Genomic DNA, 11,819 nt, shown 5'->3' on the forward strand with positions numbered 1-11,819 from the left:
TCATGGCATCTGATCCCATCATTTCATGGGAAATAGATGGGGAAACAGTGGAAACAGCGTCAGACTTTTTTGGGGGGGGCTCCAAAATCACTGTAGATGGTGACTGCAGCCATAAAATTAAAAGACGCTTGCTCCTTGGAAGGAAAGTTATGACCAACCTAGAAAGTATATTGAAAGGCAGAGACATTACTTTGCCAACAAAGGTCCATTTAGTCAAGGCTATGGTTTTTCCTGTGGTCATGTATGGATGTGAGAGTTGGACTGTGAAGAAAGCTGAGTGCCGAAGAATTGATGCTTTTGAACTGTGGTGTTGAAGAAGACTCTTGAGAATCCCTTGGGCTGCAAGGAGATCCAACCAATCCATTCTGAAGGAGATCAGCCCTGGGTGTTCTTTGGAAGGACTGATGCTAAAGCTGAAACTCCAGTACTTTGGCCACCTGATGTGAAGAGTTGACTCATTGGAAAAGACTCTGATGCTGGGAGGGATTGGGGGCAGGAGGAGAAGGGGACGACAGAGGATGAGATGGCTGGATGGCATCACCGACTCGATGGATGTGAGTCTGAGTGAACTCCAGGAGTTGGTGATGGACAGGGAGGCCTGGCATGCTGCAATTCATGGGGTCACAAAGAGCCGGACACGACTGAGAAGCTGAACTGAACTGAACTGAACTGAGAGACGTTTTTGGTTTTCAAACTATCAGCATCCCTCGGGGAAAAGTCAGGATACTGCTAAACATTCTGCAGCGTATAGAACAGTCTCCCACTAGAGTTTTCTTGCCCCAAATATCAATAGTTGTTGTTCAGTGTCTCAGTCGTGTCTGACCCCATGGACTACAGCATGCCACCTTCCCCATCTTTCACTATCTTTACAAGTTTGCTCCAACTCATGTCCATTGAGCTGGTGATGGCATCCAACCATCTCATTCTCTGTTGCTCCCTTCTCCTGCTCTCAATATTTCCCAGCATCAGGGTCTTTTCCAATGAGTCGGCTCTTCGCATCAGATGGCCAAAGTATTGGAGCTTTAGCATCAGTCCTTCTAATGAATATTCAAGGTTGATTTCCTTTAGAATTGACTGGTTTGATCTCCTTGTAATCCAAGGGACTCTCAAGAGTCTTTTCCAACACCGCAGTTCAAAGGCATCAGTTCTTCAGCACTCAGCCTTCTTTATGGCCCGACTCTCCTGTCTGTATGTGACTACTGGAAAAACCATAGGTTTCTATATGGATCTTTGTTGGCAAAGTGATCTCTCTGCTTTTTAATATGCTGTCTTTTTTTGTCATAGCTTTTCATCCAAGGAGTAAGCATCTTTTAATTTCATGGCTGCAGTCACCATCTGCAGTGATGCTGAAACCCAAGAAAATAAAGTCTGTCACTGTTTCCATCAGTAGTACTGAGGTCAAAAAATTCTAATTCAAATCTTCAAAGCAGAATATTATAAACAAATTTAGATCAATAAGATTTGATAACTTAGAATAAATTAACAAATTCCTTGGAAAACAAAATCTTCCAAAACCAAGAAGAAACAGAAAATCAGAGTAGTTGTATTACTACAGAGTCTGAATTCATGACCAAAAAGCACTTTACAAAGAAAACTCCAGGCCCAGGTGACTTCACTGGTAAATTCTCTCAACATTTAAAGAGCACATAATGTCAATCTTGCATAAACTCTCTGAGAAAAGAAAGGAGAAAATACTACCAATAAATGTTATGATAACTAGATAACCCTGATAGAAATATCTAAGTGAACATTAGAAGAAAATAATCACAGACCACCATCACATTTTAAACATAAGTGCAAAAATCCTATTCAAAATACTAGTAAATTGGACATAGCAATATAGAAAAAGATACAATGGTCAACTGGAGTTTTTCCAAGCATGCAAGGTTGGCCTAACATTTATTCAAACAATGTTATTTAACAACATTAATATAAGAGAAAAAATTCTATATCTCAATGAATCAAAAAAAATTTGATATATTTCCAATTAATGACAAAAACAATCAGAAAATTAGAAATTAGAACAGAGTTTATGTTATGAAGACATGTATAGGTACTGTAAGACCAACAGCTACTATCATACTTAGCGGTCAATTAGTCAATTCTGTGAGGAAGATGGTGAGACTGTCTGCTCTTACCACTTCCATTTGGCTGTGTTTCAGAGGTCTAGATGGTACAATAGATGAAAAATAACTAAAATAATAGAAGGTATAAAGATTAGAAAAGAGTAGTAAAACTGCCTCTTCACAGTGGTCTACATAGAAAGTCTAATTCTTAAACTATTAATTGCCTTTTGATTAATAGATTAAATTAAGTAATTGTCTTTAAATTAACAAATTGCCCATGTAGATTATCTTTGGAATCTACTGGAATTAATCATTGAAATTAGTCAGCTCATAGGGTAAAAGATCAGTATATGAAAAATCAATATTTCTCCATGATAGCAAGCTGCAATTAGAAAATGAAAATTTTAAATGTACCATTTATAACAGTATTATAAATACCTAGGAATAAATTCAATGAAAGGTAAGAACTCTACTCTGAAACTACAAAGCATTGCTGAAATGAAAGGAGAGCTAGGTAAATGAAGATATATACCATATTCGTGCACACAGAACATATACCAAGACAGACCATGCTCCAAGCAAAAATACATCTCAACTCATTTATATGGATTCAACTTATGCAAAATTTGCTCTCTGGCCACAATGAAATTAAAATAGCAGTCAATAATAGAGGGATTTCTGGAAAACCCCCAAATTTCAATAATCAAAGGCAATGATTTTCTAGACTGCTTGCCTCCGAAGTTCAGGTTGACACAGAGGACATTTTTCTGCGCTGCACAACCAGTTGAATGACGTAAGAATTGATTATAGACATGTTAATCCCCATTCCAACCAACTCGACAGTGCCCTGAGACTGGGTATGCTGGGAGCAGTGGCAGACGGCTGTTATACCCTGGAATATTGCACTGAAACAGCGTTACAGCATGTTTAAAATTCATGAAATCGTTCTCATTTCTTGTTTTCTTTCTCTCACAGTCTATAAATGCTGATGAAGAATATGGGAACAAGACTGTGTGGCTGACAAAACAAAAAATCTGGCCCTGGATGGCTTTTGATGAATTTAATAAGTAGAAAGATAATGCACATAGAGTACATTTGCATAATGGTGTAACAAAACCTTATTGAATGATGCTAACTATCTGAGGAAACCACAGTTGGAAACTGCGTGTAAGACTGGTTCTGGCAAGATCCCCGATTCCACTCAGTCATGATGTATGATTTTAAGGGAGGTAGAGAGTACCTCACATGCTTTATTTCTTAAGTAACTTTTTCATCCTGTTTTTCTAATCAAATAATTAAAATTCATTTTTAATAGAAAAATTCCCAACGCCTAGATTTGTGCTAAGTGTATTTTTTCCCAAGGATTTATAAAAGTAAACATTTCTCTTTAATAGACCTTTGGAAAGATTTGAGGCTATAAATCATTTTTAATATTTGAAAGTTTTTTTCCCACCCTTGAAAACAATGTTAAGTTGCTCCCTTGATAATTATTTCTTTTGACTGTAAATTATAGTTAATTTAGCCAGATGTTTTTCAAACTTCACTTTGTAAGTAGAGTTAAGAAGATCTTTTTTCCCAGTAGTTTCCTTCCTCTTTTCTAAAAAAAAAAACAAAACATTTTTATTTTAAATATTTTTTCAGTATCTACCTTTTGCAGTTTTTAACTTCATGCTACTTTTAAAAAATATAATTATTCACAATCAGCTTCTCTTTATTTATTTGGCTGCACCGGGTCTCAGTCACTGCATACAGGATCTTCCGTCTTTGTTGCAACATGAGGGATCTTTAGGTGTGGTGTATGGGATCTAGTCTCCTGACCAGGGATCGAACCCAGGCTCCCTGCATTAGAAGAACTGAGTCTTAGCCATTGGACCACCAGGGAAGTCCCTTTCAAGCTATTTCTTATCATTCTAAAAATATACGATTGTGGTATAATTTTCTAAAAAGTGAGGGGAATTATTCTTTCCTGATACTCTTCCTATTGAGTTGGAATATAAAGGAAAAACCAAATGTGAAGGTTTGTTAACAGCTAATGATAGCTAATAGGCTTCCCTGGTGGCTCAGATGGTAAAGAATCCACCTGCAATGTGGGAGACCTGGGTTCATTCCCTGGGTTAGGAAGATTCCCTGGAGGAGGGCATGGCAACCCACTCCAGTATTCTTGCCTGGAGAATCCTCATGGACAGAGAAGCCTGGCGGGCTATAGTTCATGGGGTTGCAAAGAGTCGGACATGGCTGAGCGACTAAGCACGCAACACAATGATAGCTAATATTATTAAACTATTTAATGACCATTGTGAACTGTTATCATAATGTTAACTGCTCCTCTCACATCCCTGCGAGATAGATGCTACTGGTACCCCCATGCTCTGCAGAAAACGGAGGCTCAAGGAGATTAACCCGGTACCCATAGTCATAGTATTTATTACAAGTGGTTTGAGCCAGGGTTTGAGTTCATGTCCTTGACTCCAGTGTCCACATGCTTAATGGTTGATGTTTATTAGCTCCTATTTTGCTATGTACTAAAGTAATGGGATTACTGTAGATTCCCCAGTTTATGATGACCTCTCTAAGTTCATCATAAGGATGTGATAATATGACACCCTGACTCACTATATACAGCAGATTTTCCAGTGTGATACACAAACTCACCACATGATGGTGCCAATAAAGTGAGAAGCCATGTGTTCCTAGTATGTGACATATTAGGCTCAGACCTAAATATAAATGTCAACAGAATGCAATTAAAGGTGTTAAAAAATAACATTTTTTTTAAAAAAAAGCAACCATAAAGAATTACAGTCTAGAGTGTCTTTTTAAAACATATGGCATGAAAAAAGCACAACTATAAAAAGGTTAAGAGTAACTGACTCATAAAAGTTAAAAATAAAAAGATAAAAGATGAGTCTTTGTATTCATAGAGAAGTATGTGGGACAGATGTCAGAGACTTCCCACAGGAAGGAAAACACAAAAGGAAATGAATTAAATGAGAGCAGGTGACCTACCAAAAAAAAATAATAAAGAAAGAGACCAGCTGTATAGTGATGGAGCTCCAGGGTCAAATGGATGAATGTTCCAGTAAGATTCCACAGTAAATGCAAATGGGTTAGCAAAAGCCAGTGACTAAAAGACTTTAAGAGAACCTTTAAATAGACATCACTATTTTCTTTTCTAATAAGAATAAGCATTACAATTTTTTCCCTGCAATGTCAAAGATACAACCTACTGTGGAAGGAAGAAGCATTGCTTCTCAGAAATTTATTGAAGCAAATCCTTGCACATTCTATTCGTTACAGTGATTCCAGTGACACGTCTCAAACTGTGGTTCTGGCACCATCAGCATGACCTGAAGTTGTTAGAAATGTAAATTCTTTGCCTGCTCTGGACTTACTGACTCAGAAACTCTGGACAAGGGGCTCTGCAGATGCTTCTGATGCACCTGAAATTTCAGGATCCACTGTATTACTGGAGGAAAAAAAAAGAAGAAATTCATCAAAATGTTATTTATAATACAAAGATATTAAAAATGATACTCTATCATTAAACAAATATTTAGTAAACAGTGGAATGTTATTGAAGCATTAAGCATAAGTTTGATGGAGAATTTTTAAATAATGGAAAATGCCTATGATATAAAAAATAATAAAGAAATACTAGAAAAGTCAGGACACAAAATTGATCTTAATTGTGTAAAAACAATTCTCAAAAAAAAAAAATAGAAGGAAACAAGGAAAACTAGTTAATAGTTGTTGCCTTGGAGTGATGGAGTTGCGTATCATTTTTTCTAGTTTTTAATATTGCAGATACTATTTTCGAATTTTCTATGAGAAGTCATTTCATTCCTATTAAATTCTTATTTTATTCCTATACTTTATCAATATAATGATTAAGGAAGAAGTAAAGAGAGAGAGAGGGACTTTCCAAAGTCAAAATACTAGTTAGAGATACCATTCTTGCTCATTTTCTCCCCTAAACATATGGTTACTAGGAAAAAATGGACACAATGACCGTCCAAGGCATGAAGAAAAAAACACAGTCATCATGTTATTTATTGGAGAGACAAGATCTATAAAGACCATGGTTGATATGTATTTGACTGTGGTATAGTTGGTATACATTTAGTTTGAAAGAGGTACAGGGAATAAAAACATAACAGACAATAATCATGTGCTTTACTCTTTCCAGTATCACTAGTTAGTGAAAATATTAAGTTTTCTAAAGTAATGTATAGGAAAGTGAAAGTGAAAGTCGCTCAGTTGTGTCCAACAGAATTCTCCAGGCCAGAATACTGGAGTGTGTAGCCTTTCCCTTCTCCAGGGGATCTTCCCAACCTAGGGATCAAACCCAGGTCTCCCACATTGCAGGCAGATTCTTTATCAGCTGAGCCACCAGGGATGCCCCTAATTGCAAAGAATAATGCCTTCAAATTTAGAAGGGTATAGCCTTGAACATATTATCCCTAAGAAGATAGGGATACCTGTCGTTTGAATTAATGACTTGACAAACCAAGTAGGAAAAAAATTGCCTTAAATGAGTATAATTTTAAAAATTAGTATCTGTGTATCTATCTAATCTATGTTATGTATATCCTGAATGTTAGACCCAATGTATCATTCCTTCTTTTTGACAAGGATCTGTAAAATATATGTTAAATATATATATAATAAATATATATGTTAAATATAAACATATGTGTTATATATATAAATATATATGATAATATATTAAGCTACAAAAAACTCAGTAAACTTTTTTTTCTTTTGGCATAGAACAGTAAACGCCTTTATTAGATGAGCTAAGACAGGAGGGAAGAGGGTTTATTTGCCTTTCCGGGCCTTGATCTTCCTCAGATAGAACTCGAGCTCTTTTCCCTCTAGCACATAGCCGTCTGCTCAGCCACACTGGCCTGGTCTTGAAGCGATGCATGCAAGAAGCTTGCCCTGCTGGAACTGCTCCTCTAGAAGACTGCTGATTTTCGCATGCTCGTTCCTCTCATCGTCTTTCTTCTGAATTTTCTTTGATCGTTTCCTGTTTAAAATCTCTTCCTCCTCAGGAGTCAGCTTGGCCCCCTTCTTGCGGCCCAGGGGCAGTGCATAGCGGGACTCGTACCACTGTCGAGAAGCACAATACAGTTCTTCACCAGGGTCTTGGTACGGACCAGTTCGTTGTTGGATGCATTATAGACAACATCGATTATTTCTGTCTTGCGTGTACAACATTCCGAGCCCCAGGAGAAGTTCCCCACGTCCAGCCTCAAGGCCCGGTGCTTCTTGTTGCCTCCCCGCACATGGACTGTGTGTACGCGGCCGGGGGCCAATCTTTGTGTTGGCAGCGGGGCGTCCCAGCTCCTACTTGCGCTTCTTGCGGTAGGGCTGCTCTCTCTTGCCCCGGGTCTTACGGCGCTTGTGCCAGTTGTCCCGAGAGATGTCCATCACTGGGCGCTGGCTGGAAAGACTCAGTAAACCTTTTAAAACTCTGAAACTGAAAAGGTCACATTCTCTAAAAATAGTAAAATACATCCAAATTTAATAATAAGTGGTCAAACAAGGATGAAAAAAGCAATCCTTTGGAAATTGAGGAAGGAAATCATTCCAAATAAGCCTAAGATTATAAAGGAAATCAAAACTACAATTACAGACCCTTTACAAAAGGATATGAAATAATAAAACTAATGGGATGCAAACAAAGATAAACTCAAAAAGAAATTCATTATTTAAAAATTTTCAATATTTTAAAAAAAAAGCCTAACTGTAAATGAACTAAGTGTTCCACACAATAAGTTAGAGAATTAAAAAAAAAAATGAGAAGGGAAATAAGGATAAAAGCAGAAATGAAAGAATTAGGAAATAAAAAATATTAGAGCTGTGAGTCAAGTTATATCTCTGGAGGAAAAAATAATACAAAAATGCACTAGGAAATTTTGATTAAGAAATGCACACATATAAGCACACATTAATGCATTTGGAATGAAAATGGGGATAGAAATACAGGTTGAATATAATTTTTTATTATAAAAGACCTCCATTTCCCATAATATGGAAGGCTACATTGCTTAAACCAACTCTCCCAGCTGGAGGGAAGAGCAATTTAAAAGGGTGAATTTCCAGGCCAAAATCTAAATAGTGAAGGGACCCTGGAAATATCAGCAGAGCACTTGAACTGGTTTTGCCTTAAGAACATTTCCTAAACCAGGCAAATGTTGGCTTTAGTAGCTTTGAAGAGTGTAAAAAACAGAAATGAAAGCCCAGGGTCTACCCAAGTTAAAGATCTAAGAGGAGATCCCTCCTTCTTAAAGCCAAGATACCAAAAAAAGGATAAACTGGCCATGAACATACCCAACTTCTTCTTTTAAAAAAAAAATTTTCTTTTTAACACCAAAAATATTTTGTACTGGGGTATATAGCCAATTAACAATGCTGTTATAGTTTCAGGTGAACAGTGAAAGGACTCAGCCATACGTACACAAGTAGGTTGCCTTGGTTTGGAGCAGAGCAGGGGTGGGAAGTTAAAACTGTTTCTGTAAAGCTGTAACCATAAGAATGCTTCAGATCAACACTGATGGATCACAAAAACATAATATTTAGTGAAAGAAACTAGATATAAAATACTGTATGTTATATGATTCCATTTCTATGAAGTTAAAAAAACCTATAGTATTTATGGATATTATCAATACTTAGGTGGGAAGACTAAGGGAAAAAAGTAGAAAAGTGATTTTTTAAGTCAGTACAGTCTGTTCTCCATACCCTCCATATGGGTTCCCAATCCTTGGATTCAACCACTATCAGGTCAAAAATACTTGGGAAAAAAACATTCCAGAAAGTTTCAAAAAGTAAAACTTGAACTTGCCATGCAACTATTTATATAGTATTTATATTGTATTAGGTATTATAAGTAATCTAGAGATAATTTGAAATATACAGGAGAATGTGTACAAGTTAGCCTTAATGAGGTTAAAGTTAGGTTTTTGGAAATCACCGCAGAACATGTATCACTGGTAAACGTCTTGAGACTGAAGGATACCTTGAGCACGCAGGTTCTGACCCAGAGGAGATAGTAACAGGGGTCTGCACACCCCCCTTTTGTGAGGATAAGGCAGTGGTCCCAAGGAACCGTTCCTTCACAAGAGGGCTAGAAGCAAGATGAGGACTGTTTGAACGTACTTGATAGTATCTGATGAGGAATAAAAAGCTTCCCAGGTAGCTCAGTGGTAAAGAATCCGCCTGCAAATGCAAGAGATGAAAGAGAAGTGGGTTTGATTCCTGGGTGGGGAAGATCCCCTGGAGGAGGAAATAGCAACCCATTCCAATATTTCTGCCTGAAAAATTCCATGGACAGAGGAGCCTGATGGGTTACAATCCATGGGGTTACAAAGAGTCGGACACAACTGAGCACACACACACACAAAAGGGACCCAAATCCCTTGATTGGTCTCCTATGTCCTGGCGTCAAAACACTTCCACTCACTAGGATGCGATTCTAGAGATGGAATAAAGTCTCCCCAAAGAAGGGGTTCCGTTCAGTTCAGTCGCTCAGTTGTGTCTGACTCTTTGCGACCCCATGAATCGCAGCACGCCAGGCTTCCCTGTTCATCACCAACTCCCGGAGTTTGACAAGCTTCTTTCCTAAAAACTTGACTAAGGAAGTCAAAATAAAACATTGATAAACATTAAGAACTTTTCTTTATAACAGAAAATTACTTACAAGGCACAATTTAAAAATACCTGGTTCACAATATGAACAAAAATTTGTAAATAGGAAAGACAGCATCACAAATAAATGAGAAAAGTTACATAATCAATAGTCTAGGGAGAACTGGATAATTAGGCAGGGAAGAAACAGGGAGGAAGTATGTGAAGCTGAGATGGTCACTTCTCCTCCTCTTTGAGATACACAGTAGAAAACAAGGAAGACAGCAGATCTGAGAGTTTTCTGCCTCAGTTATCAAATCTCCCAGTACCGATTCCCAGGTCTACATCTATCTAATGTATTTATTTAGAAGTTGGAAAGAAATAGAGGCTTCCCAGCTGGCATTAGTGGAAACGAACCTTCCTGCCAGTGCAGGAGATGTAAGAGATGCAGGTTCCATCCCTAGGCGGGGAAGGTCCCCTGGAGGAGGGCATGGCAACCCACTCCAGTATTCTCGCCTGGAGAATCCCATGGACAGAGGAGCCTGGCAGGCTAAGGTCCATAGGGTCACAAAGAGTCGGACACGACTGAAGCGATATAGCACACATGCACGCAGGCTTTAAAGGAATACATAATGTTAGTGGCAGCTATCTACCAGTTTCTTGATGTTTTCACTTAATATACAAAGAGCACTTCTTTTACTTTTCTGAATGAAACGTTAAGTTCTAATCATGACAGCAGAGATGTACTTTGCTTTGGGGTCTCAACAAGATGGTTTAGCTTTGTCTAGCCCTGCCCCTCCCTGCTAAGGACAACTGTAAACCCTTGGACACAAGTCAAGACACAACCAAGGGAGAACTTGGAAGTGTTCGGAAGAGATGAACAGGTTTAGGATCTAGGGAAAGAATACATCTAACACCTTTACCCAGTTTTTGTTTAGTTTTTCATTTTTAAATTAGTTTTTATTGGAGTATCGTTGATTTGCAATGTGTTCCGCTGCACAGCAAAGTGAATCTGTTAGACATGGACACATACCCACTCTTTTTTAGATTCTGTTCCCATATAGGTCATTACAGAGCACTGAGCAGAGTTCTCATTAGTTACCTATTTTATATATAGCAGTGTGTATATGTTGATCCCAACCTCCCAGTTTATCCCCACCCCTGCCTTTCCCCTTCCGAACCATAAGTTTGTTTTCTACATCTGTGACTCTCTGCTTTGTAAATAGGTTCATTTGCACCAATTTTTAGATTCCACATATAAGTGATATCACATGATGTTTGTTTTGTTTTAAATCAAAGAAGTCTGTTTCTAAGCAGCTCCAAGAGTAGGTAAACAACTTTATTCCAAAGAATTTTTAAGCAAAAAAAGAAAAAAGAACCTAATTTAGGGCTGTCAGTACATAAAAACATAGGGTGCCTTTGCAGTATTTGTATTTGTTGTTTATCTGAAATTCAAATTTAAATAAGCATTCTCTATTTCATCTGGCAACCTAACCTAAACTTAAATGCCTTTTGAATTTTGAGAATTTTGATGGTTACCAAAATTCTTTTTTAGAATAGTAGTCCTTAATTTTGATGGCAGATTATGATCAGCTAGGGGGCTAGATTCTCATGGGTGGGAATAAGGTATTAGCAATTTTAAAATTGACCCTTCCCCACCCCCTCCACCATCCACCTGTGCCCCAGCCAAGTGATCCTAATGTGCAAAGTTTAGAAAAACTGGCCAATGTTTTCAGGTGCTTATGTACGCTCCAGTTGATAGAAAGCTCCATAAAATGAAAAATCAAATTTCCAAAATAATTACCATAATCTAATTTGATGTCTTTACATTAACTGAAGAGTAATATATGTGATATGTCTGACATGACCACATCATTCTCCAGGCAGCTTCTTTTTCACTACATTTCTCTGGAAATTTCAAGCTTTTTTTCCCCCTCTTATTCAGAGGAAAAATTGCTAAAGATGATGGTGTGAAAGCAAGTAAAACTCTTCCCTAAGCTGAGATGAAAAGCAATTCAATGTAGTATTTTTAAAATTGTATTTGGTGATGGGCTTTGATTTTAAAGTAGAAGGAAAGAAATTCATAAAAGCAGATTAATATTAAAAGTATGAGCAGTTGCC

The 11,819-nt window shown here is 37.5% G+C and overlaps 1 pseudogene; it reads right to left on the reverse strand.

The window, feature by feature from the left end:
- Window positions 1-6,825: 6,825 nt before the first annotated feature.
- Window positions 6,826-9,457, reverse strand: LOC120870881 (annotated as a pseudogene).
- Between the last annotated feature and the right edge of the window lie 2,362 nt (window positions 9,458-11,819).

The sequence above is a fragment of the Oryx dammah genome, unplaced genomic scaffold, assembly GCF_014754425.2.
Source record: "Oryx dammah isolate SB20612 unplaced genomic scaffold, SCBI_Odam_1.1 HiC_scaffold_12, whole genome shotgun sequence".
NCBI lineage: Eukaryota > Metazoa > Chordata > Mammalia > Artiodactyla > Bovidae > Oryx > Oryx dammah.